This window comes from Bombus flavifrons, chromosome 2 (assembly GCF_040668555.2).
Source record: "Bombus flavifrons isolate JBK064 chromosome 2, iyBomFlav1_principal, whole genome shotgun sequence".
Taxonomy (NCBI): domain Eukaryota; kingdom Metazoa; phylum Arthropoda; class Insecta; order Hymenoptera; family Apidae; genus Bombus; species Bombus flavifrons.
This window is the reverse complement of record NC_138443.1, coordinates 8,871,868-8,885,140: the sequence shown is the minus strand read 5'-3', so window position 1 is coordinate 8,885,140 and position 13,273 is coordinate 8,871,868. Positions and strand designations below refer to the sequence as shown.

At 35.1% G+C, this 13,273-nt stretch overlaps 1 protein-coding gene across 3 annotated transcripts in view; it reads left to right on the top strand.

Moving 5' to 3' along the window:
* The first annotated feature begins 547 nt into the window (after positions 1–547).
* LOC138189975 (probable serine/threonine-protein kinase dyrk2) overlaps positions 548–13,273 on the top strand; it is a 267,046-nt gene continuing 254,320 nt past the window's right edge. Inside the window, exon 1 of one of the 3 annotated variants that reach the window (XM_069132330.1) lies at positions 548–862. The gene's annotated coding sequence lies outside the window, so the exon portion shown is untranslated. The remainder of the gene's footprint in view (positions 863–13,273) is intronic. The other 2 variants (XM_069132328.1, XM_069132329.1) reach the window with 2 other exon arrangements.

The window sequence follows — 13,273 nt, the reverse complement described above, 5'->3', positions numbered from 1 at the left end:
GTTACAAATTTCCTATAAATGTAAAAAACCCGCATTTTATTTATTACTAATCTAATTCCAATTTTTCTTACAAACATCTTCACTTATTTTAATCGCAAATATCCACATTTAATCGCTACACATTAACTATTATAAACGCTCGAGAATTGTATTTAATGTGATTAAAAACGTTACAATGAAATATAATTTACGAACAAGTGTGTACCATTAATATAATTACAATACATTCTGTTCATATTTCAGATTTCTCAAAGATTCATTTATCGAATGAGTGGGGAATTAGAAATTCCTGGTGAATCGATCCTATCACTAGGGAGTATGCATGTGTGTACGAATGAGAAGACTTAAGGGACGATACGGCGGTGAATCGAGCCTAAGGGTCGTAGAGTGGGGAAAAGAGGGAAGGGAGAATGGTGGAGGGTCAAAAAATGTGTAGGTGCGCGCGCAGCTGCTTTGTCTCTGTTGTCGCGATCTGGTGGGGGGATGGCCGGACCACGAGGGGCCACAGGGGTCCGTGAGCGGACCATGGCGGACCAAACGCGACTGCATCCTTTCAGTCGGCCGCTGAACCCGCGCGCCGTGCGGTTGTTCGTGTGTGTATTGCACTTGACTTCGATTCATCGCGTATCGTTCTTTTTTTATTCTCCACTGCGGGACTACGCGTGTGAGGTTTTTCTATTCGCCGGCTATCCATCCGTTCCTGCGAAGGTAACAAAGACCGAGGGAAACGGCAAGGCTATAATCCAGAGGAATCTTTCCTGACCAAACCAGGACCACGACACACGCTCACGGATTTTTTGGAGTACGTCTTTAGATTGTTTTCGTGCGCGGGCGTAACGCCGACGTGAAGTTCTTCTGCATGGTAAGTAACACACAAATGTATTTTATCTTAGAAAAATTGTCGCGTATGCTCTCTTCCTTGTACCGTTTCTGAAGTGTTGCGAACGTGGATTCTTGTCTTCGAAGAATCATATATCGCCTTTCTTATATCGATGTGAATATGCAGATTTTCATTCCTTCAATAAAAAGTGGATTAAATATCTCTTTCTTTTGTACTGAAGTATATAAATTAATATCGAAACTATCGATGACTTGTATAGTAAGAGAAAATGAAAGGTATATGAGAAAATAGTGTAAAGGAAAGGAAAAGCTTTTATCAAAAGTGCATCGTTGTAAATCTACGTAATTACCATGAAAAATTTATCATTTTGATTACTTTGATAATTCTAATATTAAGTCAATAAATGTAATATAACAAATATAATGTAAATATAAAAATCTTGTGATTTTAAGCATTAAAGATTGTGAATTTCTATAATCTGTCGAAATGACATATTCATAATTGGCATAAGAGAGGCACTATGGTCCTTGCCTGCGATTCTTTTTTGTCGTTTCGCGGAAGGATATTTCGTTAGACAATCTAATTTAGTTAAGATGCTACTAACGAACTTGTTCGAAAGAAAGAACAAACATTGGGCAAGGTTTTCACACGTGTATGCAATGTAAAATGTATGTAGCTTCGAGATACGGTGAAGTGATGTAATGAAGAGGAAGATAGATGAACGCGAGGTAGGTTAGGTTTTCGTTTCTGTGGTTGAAAAACATTTCGCCGCGAAACCGCCACATGTGTTTCCGGTTTCGTGAATTTGTCGCAAGAATGCGACACACGTCAAAAACCAACGGAAGTAACATACTGTTAAAAAAAAAGGATATCGTATAATACTTTCTTTGTTTCATTTTCTGTTCTGTTTATCGCTCGTTCATTATGATAAACACAGATAAAAATATATTTTATAGAAATAAAATCAAAGGCGGTTCGAGTAAATGTTAGATTGGGGTATATGAAATGTTTTTCCAAATAACCGTATAGTTTGAAATTGAAACATCATATAATCAAAATAATGTCCATATTGATTCTAGCCTCAGCTAGCTTCATTATTTAAAATCTATAAGAACTATTATCAACTGTAGAATATAAAAATTATCGAAATAAGATTAGAATATCTTTTAGAATAATTTATGCATTCCTCGATTGATAAATTTATATTTCTAGTAACTTACATTGCACTTTTCCAAAATTCGATCTGGTATAAAAAGTCACATAAATATTCTGATTATTCATGAGATCTAATAATAACTAACTGTCTAACTAAAACTAAGAGAACATTTCATGTGCCTCAATTTAATAATTAAAAGCATGCCTCCAAAAGGACGCTAAATAAACCGTAATTCTATATAATTTACTAACGAAAAAGGTAAAAGAGAAAAATTATACCCATAATCACACTTCGTGAGACGAAATACTAGCTAAAATGCTAAACGATGTTTGAAACTAAGGTGCGTACTTAATAATAAGGATTCTGTTTTTGTTGTTCTTATGCGTGTATGAATATTGTTGTACGTACATATGTATATTTGAGAGGTGAACGTACAATTGGTACGCTTGCCTGTGTGTATAACACTGGTAGTGCTTTCAGCAACGTAGAGTACGAAATTGTACGTAATTACACCATGTAATCGTAAAGTACTTGGTGTGGTATTCGTGGTGCGTTATAAATACAACGAGTATCTGCTACTGTTTCTTCATTCGCTTAGTCATATTTCTCTTTGTACTCGACAAAAATTATAAAGAAAAAAAGTATACTATCTTTTGTGTCGAGGGATATAAAGCGGGGGTATAATTTGAAGCTTGAATAATATTACATATTGTTGTAATTTCAACTACCAAAGCGTTATATTGTCGTATTCTTATTGACTGGATATTAATATAATCGTGCAAAAGGACCCTAATAACAAAGGATAAATAAATTTTATATCGATAATATCAACTAAGAATCAAAATAATAGGTATCTATTATGGTAATAAAAATAGTTAAGATTTATTTTAGAAAAGTTTTAAATTACAAAAATTATTATTGAAATTGGTGAGAGATTTCTACGATTATCGATGCACAGTTGCTTTATGTCTTCATTTATTTTGCGTTTTATCGCGGGAGAAAATGATGGTTGTGGCAAGTTTTCAGGAAGCAATTCTCGTTAGTAGAGAATTTGAAATGACTATATTCGATTACGTTCCGTACCGGCATCTTGCTAATTTCGTAGCGTAATCAAGTGAACAGAAAACGTTTCAATAAGTGTGCTCGTACAGAACGAGTGGTGTGTACCGGGACAGACACAATTGTATACGTTGGACGTGAGAAACGAGTTTTATCGCGGTTTGTTTGTTTTTTCTTTTTTTTCAAGTTGTGGCAGAAATTCGAAAGTCGAGGCGTAGCAAAAAATCAAAAAAAGCGATAAGCAGCATTTTAAGTTTTTATCTGTTCGAAAACAGTGTTCATAATGGGATAATTGCATACCTTTTAAATGGAACCTTTTTTGCAAGTCATTATTTGAAAAAATTAAGAGGTTTTATTCTTTGTAATTAACTAAAATCCTCCTTACTATTTGTAATTAATTACAATTCTCCTTACTATCTAAGAAGATTAAAATCTTGTTTAAAAATTTAAATACATATGTAATAAACATTTTAAAAATAAAATATTAGAGAAACAGTAGATATTATGAATTTTGTTTGACAATATATTTACTAGAAAATTTCCATTATATTGAGCAAGATTTCTATTTTAAAGTAATTGTTAATTCATCGCTTAAAAGATGTGCAGTTTAAAGAAAATATTTATTTTTTATTTATTTAATTATTTATTTAACGAAGAACATATCACTTTAATACAGACCTATTCTTTGCAAGATTTTATTTATCTACTCCAGTTAAAGTATTCAATGAAATGTTTTAATCTCGTTATTTCTCGTTTTTTTTCTCCCATCAAGGTTCGACGTTTTATCGATGACTTCGTAATACGTAAACACAATTTATTGTGACATAGTTCCGTTTCGTGAAACGAGAGCTCCCAGAGAGAGAGAGGGAGAGAGAGAGGGGAGAGAGAGAGAGAGCGAGAGACAGAAAGAGAGAGTGGTTTCAACGATTATTGAAATTGAGCCATTAGTGAAGGCGATTTTTATTCCAGACCTGAGAACTCTTTGTAATACATGCGTACCTACGATCGTAAACATCGAACAGAATACACGTTTAAGGATGCTTCGAGTACTTTTCGAATCATTTTCGGTTTTATTTTAGCGCGACGTTATCGTGATTGCTTGAACGTTATACCGATTTCTGGTTTTACTGCGTGTTCAAACAAGTGTGCTTATGTACAGGCGATAAATTCACCTTTAAATCGCTCGAAAAGAGAAACAAACGATGTAGATGAAAAGTTGTGTTAACTATTTATTTTAATGTGTATATTTTCGTGGTTATTATTTGAATATATTTTTTCCTACAAATAATTATATCGTAGAACATAATAAAATAATAAATATCCCTATAGAAAAAAGCTACGAACAGATTGAAAGAACCTCGATAATTTCTGTACACCTATATCTATATTCAAAAGACTCTTCCTCGAATATTGATCTGAATTAAGCCCTTCGCTATTTAGTTCGTATTAGGGAGAGTGCGTTATTCAGTTTATTCCTTTCAATATATAGATCAGCTATAATGAATCAATATTGTACCTAAGGCTATATATACGAGTATAAAGTAAAAATATAGGAATATATTATAAAAAGCTTTTTGTCCACCTTTTGAGTGAAGAAGTGCAGATACAAGTCGTTCGTTGACCAATGTAATCATGAAACTCGTTACAGAGCTAATGAGATTTCAAAATGTTTTCTATATAATATGTACAGTATATACATGAAAGTATTCTGTACTAAATGTTCAAATACATTTGCGAACTACTATTAAAGTTAACTATTCACAAAGGATTTCATACACTCAGAGTTATTTGCTCGCATTAATCTTCATTATAATTCTTGAAGTCATGCACAAATTGAGAAAAACTATATACCATGTGCCAATATTTTTTAAGAGGTTAAATTTGATGAAACGAGGGGGATCTCCGGAAGATCTTGGTTGATCTGGAGTTTGATCTCAGGGCCGACCGTTAAAGGCAATCCCCGAGTTTGTGCCAACTCTCCAACACTAGTGTCGCAGTATGACAATCGATCTCTGTTGGAAACGTGTATATCGAACGCATTTTAAGGTCTCGTTAATCTTCCCTGTCGCGTTCGATGGCTCGGTAAATTTCTACATCGTTCGACATAGAGATGGAAACGAATAATTGGTGTTATTAATTACAATCGATTAGTGAAGATGAATAAGTAAGGAAGAAGTTGAGCGAAAAATCGAATCTTGTAATATTGCAGCGTTCAATTTAGTACTTTTTGTCCTCTTCTGAAACAATCTTCGTTCATTTGGCTATTTCGTCGACAATGGTCGAATGCTTTAATTTGGAAAATTTATAAATCATATATAAAATATATTATTAAATATGATATTCTTATTTCTCGGAATAATGTGCGAAAAAGTTCGTTGTATGTAAAAAAATTTCGCTCTAAACTTTCCATAAATTAATAAAGATGATGTATCGCTAATTTTTTAATATAGAGAATAATTTAAGAATAACTTAAAATCGTTGGATCGAGCTGGATGAATCATCCTCTGTAGAGCATAAACTCTTTTCTCTTTTCTCAGATACGATCTGCTAAATCCTTTTAAGCGGTACATAATGATCATAATGCAGATTTTATTGATAATCTACAATAAATCGAGTACGTTAAACCGCTTGTACTTCGATATATCTTTGACGATGAGAGTAATCGATTTTAAGAAGATAAATAAGTTAAAAAAGTCGATCAGATATTTATTCGCCGTTGCAAATTGTTAAAGTGTCCAGTTCTGTTACATCATAGGACTCGTAGGAGGGTGACTGCTTGTAACGATGACCTCATTTTTCGTCATCATCTTGGTTTTACGATTTTTCCTGTATACATAATATACAAGGAGAACTACGATCGACCGGGCACTTAAGGATTGTACACGTTGATAAAAGTAAAAGGTGAAGCCAATATTTAGATTCGTTATCGATTGACCCTCAAACTCGCAGGACTAGGAATCAGACAGCCACCATAGGTCTCCCCCTTTGATAAGTCTCCTGCTTGAGCACGATTCCATTGAAACTTTCGAAAATTTCTCATCGTCTAATGACTCTCCATCGTGATTACATTTTCCTTGTTCGATCGTGGTTATTCAGATAAGAAAATGCTGGAAGGTATATTTTACCTGGAATATTGTAATATTTTGTGCATTATTTATTCTTCGATCGTGTAATCCGAATTTTTTAAATTTTGATTCAAAGGAGATAATATAGGAAACGACAAATCAGATAACCTGTTTTATTTAGGGGATTTTGTGATAAATTTTCAAGTCATTGTGATTGCACATAATGTGTTTTAATGTTTCAAAGCATGCAGATCTTTTCTATTAAATTATTAGTAACATTAAAATCTTTGTAGAGATTTTTTTACAAAATTCACTTTCTTTACAAAATTTAATTTGAATTTGATTAAGACAGGTCTGTAACATATTTAAGTATCGGTCGGAGATAGATAAATTAATAGTGCAGATTTGTCACGAAAATGGTTAAATCATTAAAATTTAATTTTATTTACATTTTTCTCAGATCGAAGATTTTGTAACTTACATTCTTTTTGCTTTTGAGCCCGTGTTATTCCTAATATGACATTCTACCAGTTTTAATCGAACCACTTTTTGCTTTTCGGCAATGTTCTTCAATTAAAATTCAATATTGCCACGAATTCAAAGACACATCGAAGTAAGACGATTCGCGAGACATATTCCTTTTTCAAGTAGAAGTTTATCTTCTTCCATGGACTTGTTTTTCAACTTTCAAGCGTTGCGTGTATTCTTTTCTTTTTTTTTCACGGTGGTTCGTGTCAAGTCCTGCAGCATTTTGCAAAAATAAATAATGTTCGTAACGCAACGCGACTAGATCTTAAATCTTCGGAACCGGCCTTAAATCTTGATCGTCCCACATGCCTCCATGTCTGTGTGCGCGGAGGCCTGGAACACGAACGAAAAGTGGTGCTCCAATGAAAAAAAGAATCGGTCGCCGGACATCCAGGTAGAAAAATTCGTTTTTTTGAATAATTTATTCCGTATAAAAACGAAAACCCTAGCGATATTCAAATTAACGTGCTTTGAGAAAAAACGAAACCGCAAGTTTCCTTTTGGTTTTCTACGTGTGTGGACGCGAAGAAATTAAACCGTAGTAAGTTATTGTATCAACAAATATTTATTTTTCCCATAATAATTATTTTTATTACTTTAATATTGCTTTTATAGTACTTTCTAATGTAGTCTTTTCTTAGTTTCCTTTTTTATAACTCACCATCCATTTTTATAACGTTCTTGGCTTTATTTTGTTCATTTCAAATTTTGTTAATATTCCATATTTTCAAAACTGAATTACACCAATAATAATAATATTACACCAATTAATAAACTTAATAATATAAATCATAATATCATGGTTATGATATAAGTAAAGATATCTTAAATTCATGCGTACAAACAATGATCTGGTAAATTTTTGAAGAAAGTAAAAAAAAAAGAATTGTAAGGAAAGAATGCTGAATGCAATTACAAAGATATTTCGCATTCAAGAGGAAACAAATGGGGAAAGTCGACGAGCCTGTTTCATCTCGGATTTGTCAAGCCAGAATACGTTGGCCCTTGCATTCAGCTTTGTGTGGGTCTTTAATTGGCCATATTTTTAACTCCGAGCCGAGGCTGGTTCACAGCGATAATTTTTTCTTTCATTCCCTACGCGTTTCTGTTTCTTCATCGTGAAATTGACTGCCTCGCCACGCATGCTCAACCTCCTAATAAACTGCGAAACAGCTGGAAATTTTGCAAATGGAAATCGATAGAAAAGTCTCTTAAAAAGAATATAATGCGCTGTCTCCTCTTCTGAATTTTTAATATTTTCTTCTTATTCTTGTCTTTAATAACGTAAGAATATTCGTTAAATCTACTTAACAGTGCAAAAGAGAAACGCACGTAAATAAATACGAATTATTTTATAGTGCAATATTGAAATATTGCATTAAATAAATAAATATTGTAATTTATTTTAATTATCAATCTCAAGTTTGTATCAGCCCATATTTAATAGAAGTCAACTACTTCGTAGTATACCTGATACCGTAATATCATACATATCAATACATAAATAATATTACAATATACGAATAATCTCAATATACAATATACAATAATCTCAATAATAACCAATAATCTCTTTGGATTAGTCGTTAAAAGAAAACAAAAGAAAAGAAAGGAAGAAATGAAAATAGCAGAAAACTCACTCTGTTTGCCATTGAGAAGAAGGTAGAGGGAGCCGTGCCAAAAATTCTGAAACGGCGTCTATTTAACCGCCAGCAAACAAGAGGGGCATTGTTCTCGCTTCGGTGGAATCAGTTCCGAGTACCGGTGTATCATTGTCAGTTTGTAAGAAGGTTCCTCTTTCGTATGACTTCACCATGGCATACAAAACCATCCATCTTCCATGATTTATCCCAGTTTCTCGTTAATCTTCAAGTAACCTGGTTAAGATTCTTGCCAAATCTCCAATATAGTTGTGTTTCGTTAATTGATCCCGTAAATGGAATAAGACCTTATCAAGCCAATTATCGATGCTCCAAGTATCTCTTTCTTCGGCGAATACGAATGAGATAACAATTGCTGACGTATTTGTTTATTTTATATGCTTAACACTATGAACTATTCCGTAATATCAAGAAGCTGTGAGACTAGCAATGGTCAGGTAAAGAAGCAAAATCCTAATCTTAGCCCGGTTAATGCAGCGCAACTCTGGTCGCAATGTCCTATCTATCATTTTGAAACATCTACTATCAAGTATTATGATCAATAATCTATCTGGATATACTATGTGCTTTCACATATTATCTGCATTCTGTATATTTTTGTGTCTCTAAGTTTCCCATAAATACACGAATATCTCCGGTCTATTTACGACCGACGGTATATCTCGCTTGAATGTGCATCTCGCTGCACACCTGCATCCTGCATCCCTTTCGTCTTGCTATCGATTGCACGACGTCCATGACGTCATATCGCGGAGTAGTGACAGTTAGCCCCCTATCGGCCTATCGTCTATCGGTGACCGTACAGTTGTGCAGCGTTTATACGTCTCGTTACCTTGTATCCTCGCAACGTAGGAATCAGAACAGGATCGACACGACGCGACGACGACGCGACGCTTTGATAGGTGTAGAGGTGGGGATGCACGGACAGAATGGAGGGGAGGAGACGAAGCGGGATATTGTCGAGGCGTAACAGATCAAAGTGAAAGTTGAGGCACGACTCGCAAGGAGCAATACGACGGCTGTGCTTTACAGACATTCTTTTTCTATCTTTGTCTTCCTTTCGTTCTTCCCTCGTTGGGACGTATGGAGTGAAGAAGAAAGGAAGAAGAGCCGGAATCACGAGCCGAACCGGAGCCGAAACGATCGTGTGCACGCTTCGTGCCTTTGACTTCTCTCGACGCAACGATTACGCGATTATATCACGGCGTGTCCCGTTTCTTTTAAAAAGGAAAACCTCCCCTCCCTCTGGCCCTCCATGGCCTCTATGTAATATCGGTCGACTATCTCGCTCTCGCTCTCGCTCGCTTGCTAAAGTTTCTCTCTCTGTCTCTCTCATCCAATCGGCGTTGCATCCTTTCGTCACGATTCGTGCTGACGTCCCATCCAGCGAGTGTGCACTTCCGACCAACTGGTCAACCACTCCACACGCCACTTACGCACTTAGACCCGACGAAAGGGTCCTCACGCCCGTTTCAGAATCTATTTTTATCATCGAGATCTCTCCCCGTGTGTATATCGTCGGTTCGATACCGTTTTGCTTTCTGCTGGTTGTTCTTCACGAGGGCGTGAAACTTCCTCAGTGCTCATTTTCACGTATGCGCGTGTATTTCATATTTATTCTCATATTTCTTTTGATTTTGGATTTTATTTTGGTATTTCAGGTAGATCTTTGGTATTTCTGAATTGCAATGGTTCCTGCGTGTTTATGGATTAAGAGTTGGAATTGTCTCTCGAAATTCTTTGACGTAGTTTCTTTCCTCAAAGTTGAAATTTGTTTAAAGTATGCATATGCAATTTCTTTAAGATATTTTACAACTGTTTGAGCTTGTTCAACTGTTGTTAGCTTGAAAGGTAAATAAAAGAATAGGTGGCAGAAGTGCAATTTTTACTCCAATTTCTTTGCTGTTCAATTGTATAACCCGAAATGGATGTTATATTTTAATTAATATCATTAAAATATAGACAGTTTTTAAGTAGATTTTGGTTTTAATATCTATTCGATATATCCCGTTTTATTCGCGGTTTTTCTAAAATAGGAGATATCTGGAGGGAAAAGTAAGAGGGACAAATATTTCAGCGAAAGCAATACAGAAGGAAGTATAGATGAAATATGTATTTTGTAGAGTATCGTGTTTCGCAATGCGGTATTTAATTGCTGAATCAGAAATCGTACAGCTGTTGGAGTCAGTGACTCACTAAGACTACGTCCAGATTTGACAGTGACGCGACGCTGCGTGTTCTCGTTTATAACAAATCGGATCCACGTATAAACGCGAGGTCGCCATGAGGAAAGGCACGATTTATTCGAGCGTTTTCAGGATGTCGTTGATTTTGTATTTGAACAGATGTCGCGTCGGCAACGTGATTCCTGGCTACAAATATTTTTATCCTTGTCCAAAGTAAGCAACGTTGAATTATTCGTGCGTGCATCGTTTTCTCAACGAAAAAGCTATTTTTTTTGTATCGCGAATTTTTGCAATGTACAGGGCGGATTTGACACTTGACGATAAGTACACAATAAAATATAGATCTTTTTGTTGTTAATTAATTTTCAAACATTGGCCTCTCGTTAAATGAAAGTGGACAGATGGACTTGAATTAAATGAGGTAAATATAAATTGAGGATAATGCTTAATTTGCAGAATGTTTGGTTTCTGCTCTTATCTGCCTTATCTTCATTTTTTCTGTCTAAATCTTATCTAGTTTCCCTAGTTTTAATGCAAAGTAAAGCTTCGTGTGTGTAAACTGCTGCAAGATGTTCTATATGAAATTATTACAATCGGCTCTGAAATTTCTTGCTCGTATACATAATACATTAATATTAATTATTACGATATCTATAAACTAATTTCTCTGCTTAAGTTTCCAGTATTTTCTCATAGATGAAAATATAATTTTATTAAAAATATATGTGATCTATCGTTTTAAATACTCTACCCTTGCACGAATATCTGAACAAAATCTGTAAAAGATTCAATTTAACCTAACAGTTATTGACTTGTAATATTATAATAATCAGTCATCCGCTTCATAAAAAAGTCCTGCATATGTTTAGTTAATTATAAACAAAATCTTACAGCGTTATTATCTTCTCCTATCACAACCAATCCAAATTCTTAATTGCATATATCTTTTAAAAACCTTACTTTATAATATATTAGATCACCCTATCTGTAGATTATCGTAAGCAAAACTGGGACAATCTGTACAACAATATCTGCAACAACCTCGACCGTTGATCCTTTCACAGGAACGCAATCAACCCAATACTCTACCTACCTAAAAATAGCAACATCAGTATACATTCTAAAGAAAGGGACACCGTTTTGCACGGTGTTTTTATCACGGCATCGACGTTGTCGTTACGTTTGCCGCTGAGAAAAGTGTTCTCATAAGTGGTCGCGTTGCAGAACGAAACAATGGTTGGTATTCGGAGCGCGTGCATTTATTTAAATCGCGGAGAGCAAGTGTTGCTCCTTGCGGACGGAGTGCACAGCGAAGAGGTTAAATATATCTGGCCTGGCCTAACCGTTCCTTCTATCCTCATTCCTTTCGAATGGCCAACCAGCTACTATGCCTGGGTGATTCCACACGAGACAGATTCGATCTCTGTGTATAGTAGGTGGACGTGATATAGCAAGATCGTGAAATAAAGCGTTGAGCATGGGTATTAATCGATTAGGTAACCAATAGCGTTTCTTTGGAGAAAGTGTCATTCAAGAATTTGTATTCTTTTTCCATGGTTCAATTATGCTGAGAAATTTATTCCGAGTAATTCTGATCAGTACGGATCCAACATTATAGTCACACAAAATCGTAAACTTTGATTATTTACCGATTTCTCGATCTCGCTACATCGTTCGCATCTACTGTACTTTGCTTTCCGTGCACTTTGGCTTCCAGCGAAGAAAACTTTGTTGCTTCACGGTCAAACTGTCGATGAGGGATATAAACGACGATGGTTCGATCGAACGCCCGGTCGTTAAGGCTCCGACCACTTTCTTTTTGGCAGATTATAGCAACAAAGTTGCTTGGACTTCTTCATAATCCCTCTTGTAACGACTGCGACCACTTGTAAATGTTCTTTTCTTGATATCATTCGCCTTGATCGAGCTCAAAGTGGAATTATATCGATTCTTAAGTCTCGTTTATGAAGTCCTTCGTCCACTACTTTACGTGAAATTCAGAGATAATTGACTAGAATGCGAACCAGCTGCGGAGTTTGCTGACTTTTTGGTTATTTCTTTAGGGTAGAAGTTACCTTTTAAGATTACTCCCTAGTTTCATAACATACTGATTTAATCAGTAAGATTCTATATAATCCATGACATTACATGTTCGTGGAGAAATTGCAGAAATACGTACGTCTGTAATTAAAGATTACTGGTTAGCAATAGTAATATCAGTAGAAATGGGTAATTCTCGGTGAAGATTCAAGAAGGACGAAGAAATGAACTTCAGATTATGGTATCGAGACAAAAACCCGACCAGATTTTCGTAATTAATGTTTAAGCGAAACAAGTACCAGCATAAAATAGTTTATAATATATCAAACCATATAACGTTACGCTAAAATACAAGAGAAACCACGGAAATTATCAGAGATCCAATGTTTAGAAAATAAGATGCTCATATTGGACAAAAATCATTCTGAAAATTTGAAATTTATTATTACAGAAACCCTATAAAATACCAAAGGTGATTTACACGAAAATACGCTTTCACTCATGTGGCTGTAACGATATCATAAATTCAAAGGGGAATTTCACTTTTCATTGCCACTGCGATCTGCGTTAATCGAGATTTATTATACTGCCTTCTGTACTATAGACTCCCCTCTATCGTACCCTGAGAAAATCAGACTGATTAACGTTGCACAGTATAGCATCGTTCATTAAATATCGAGTTAGCGTGCCTCGTGCGGTTTAATCAGGATAAGGCCGGATTATAAATCAGATTAATC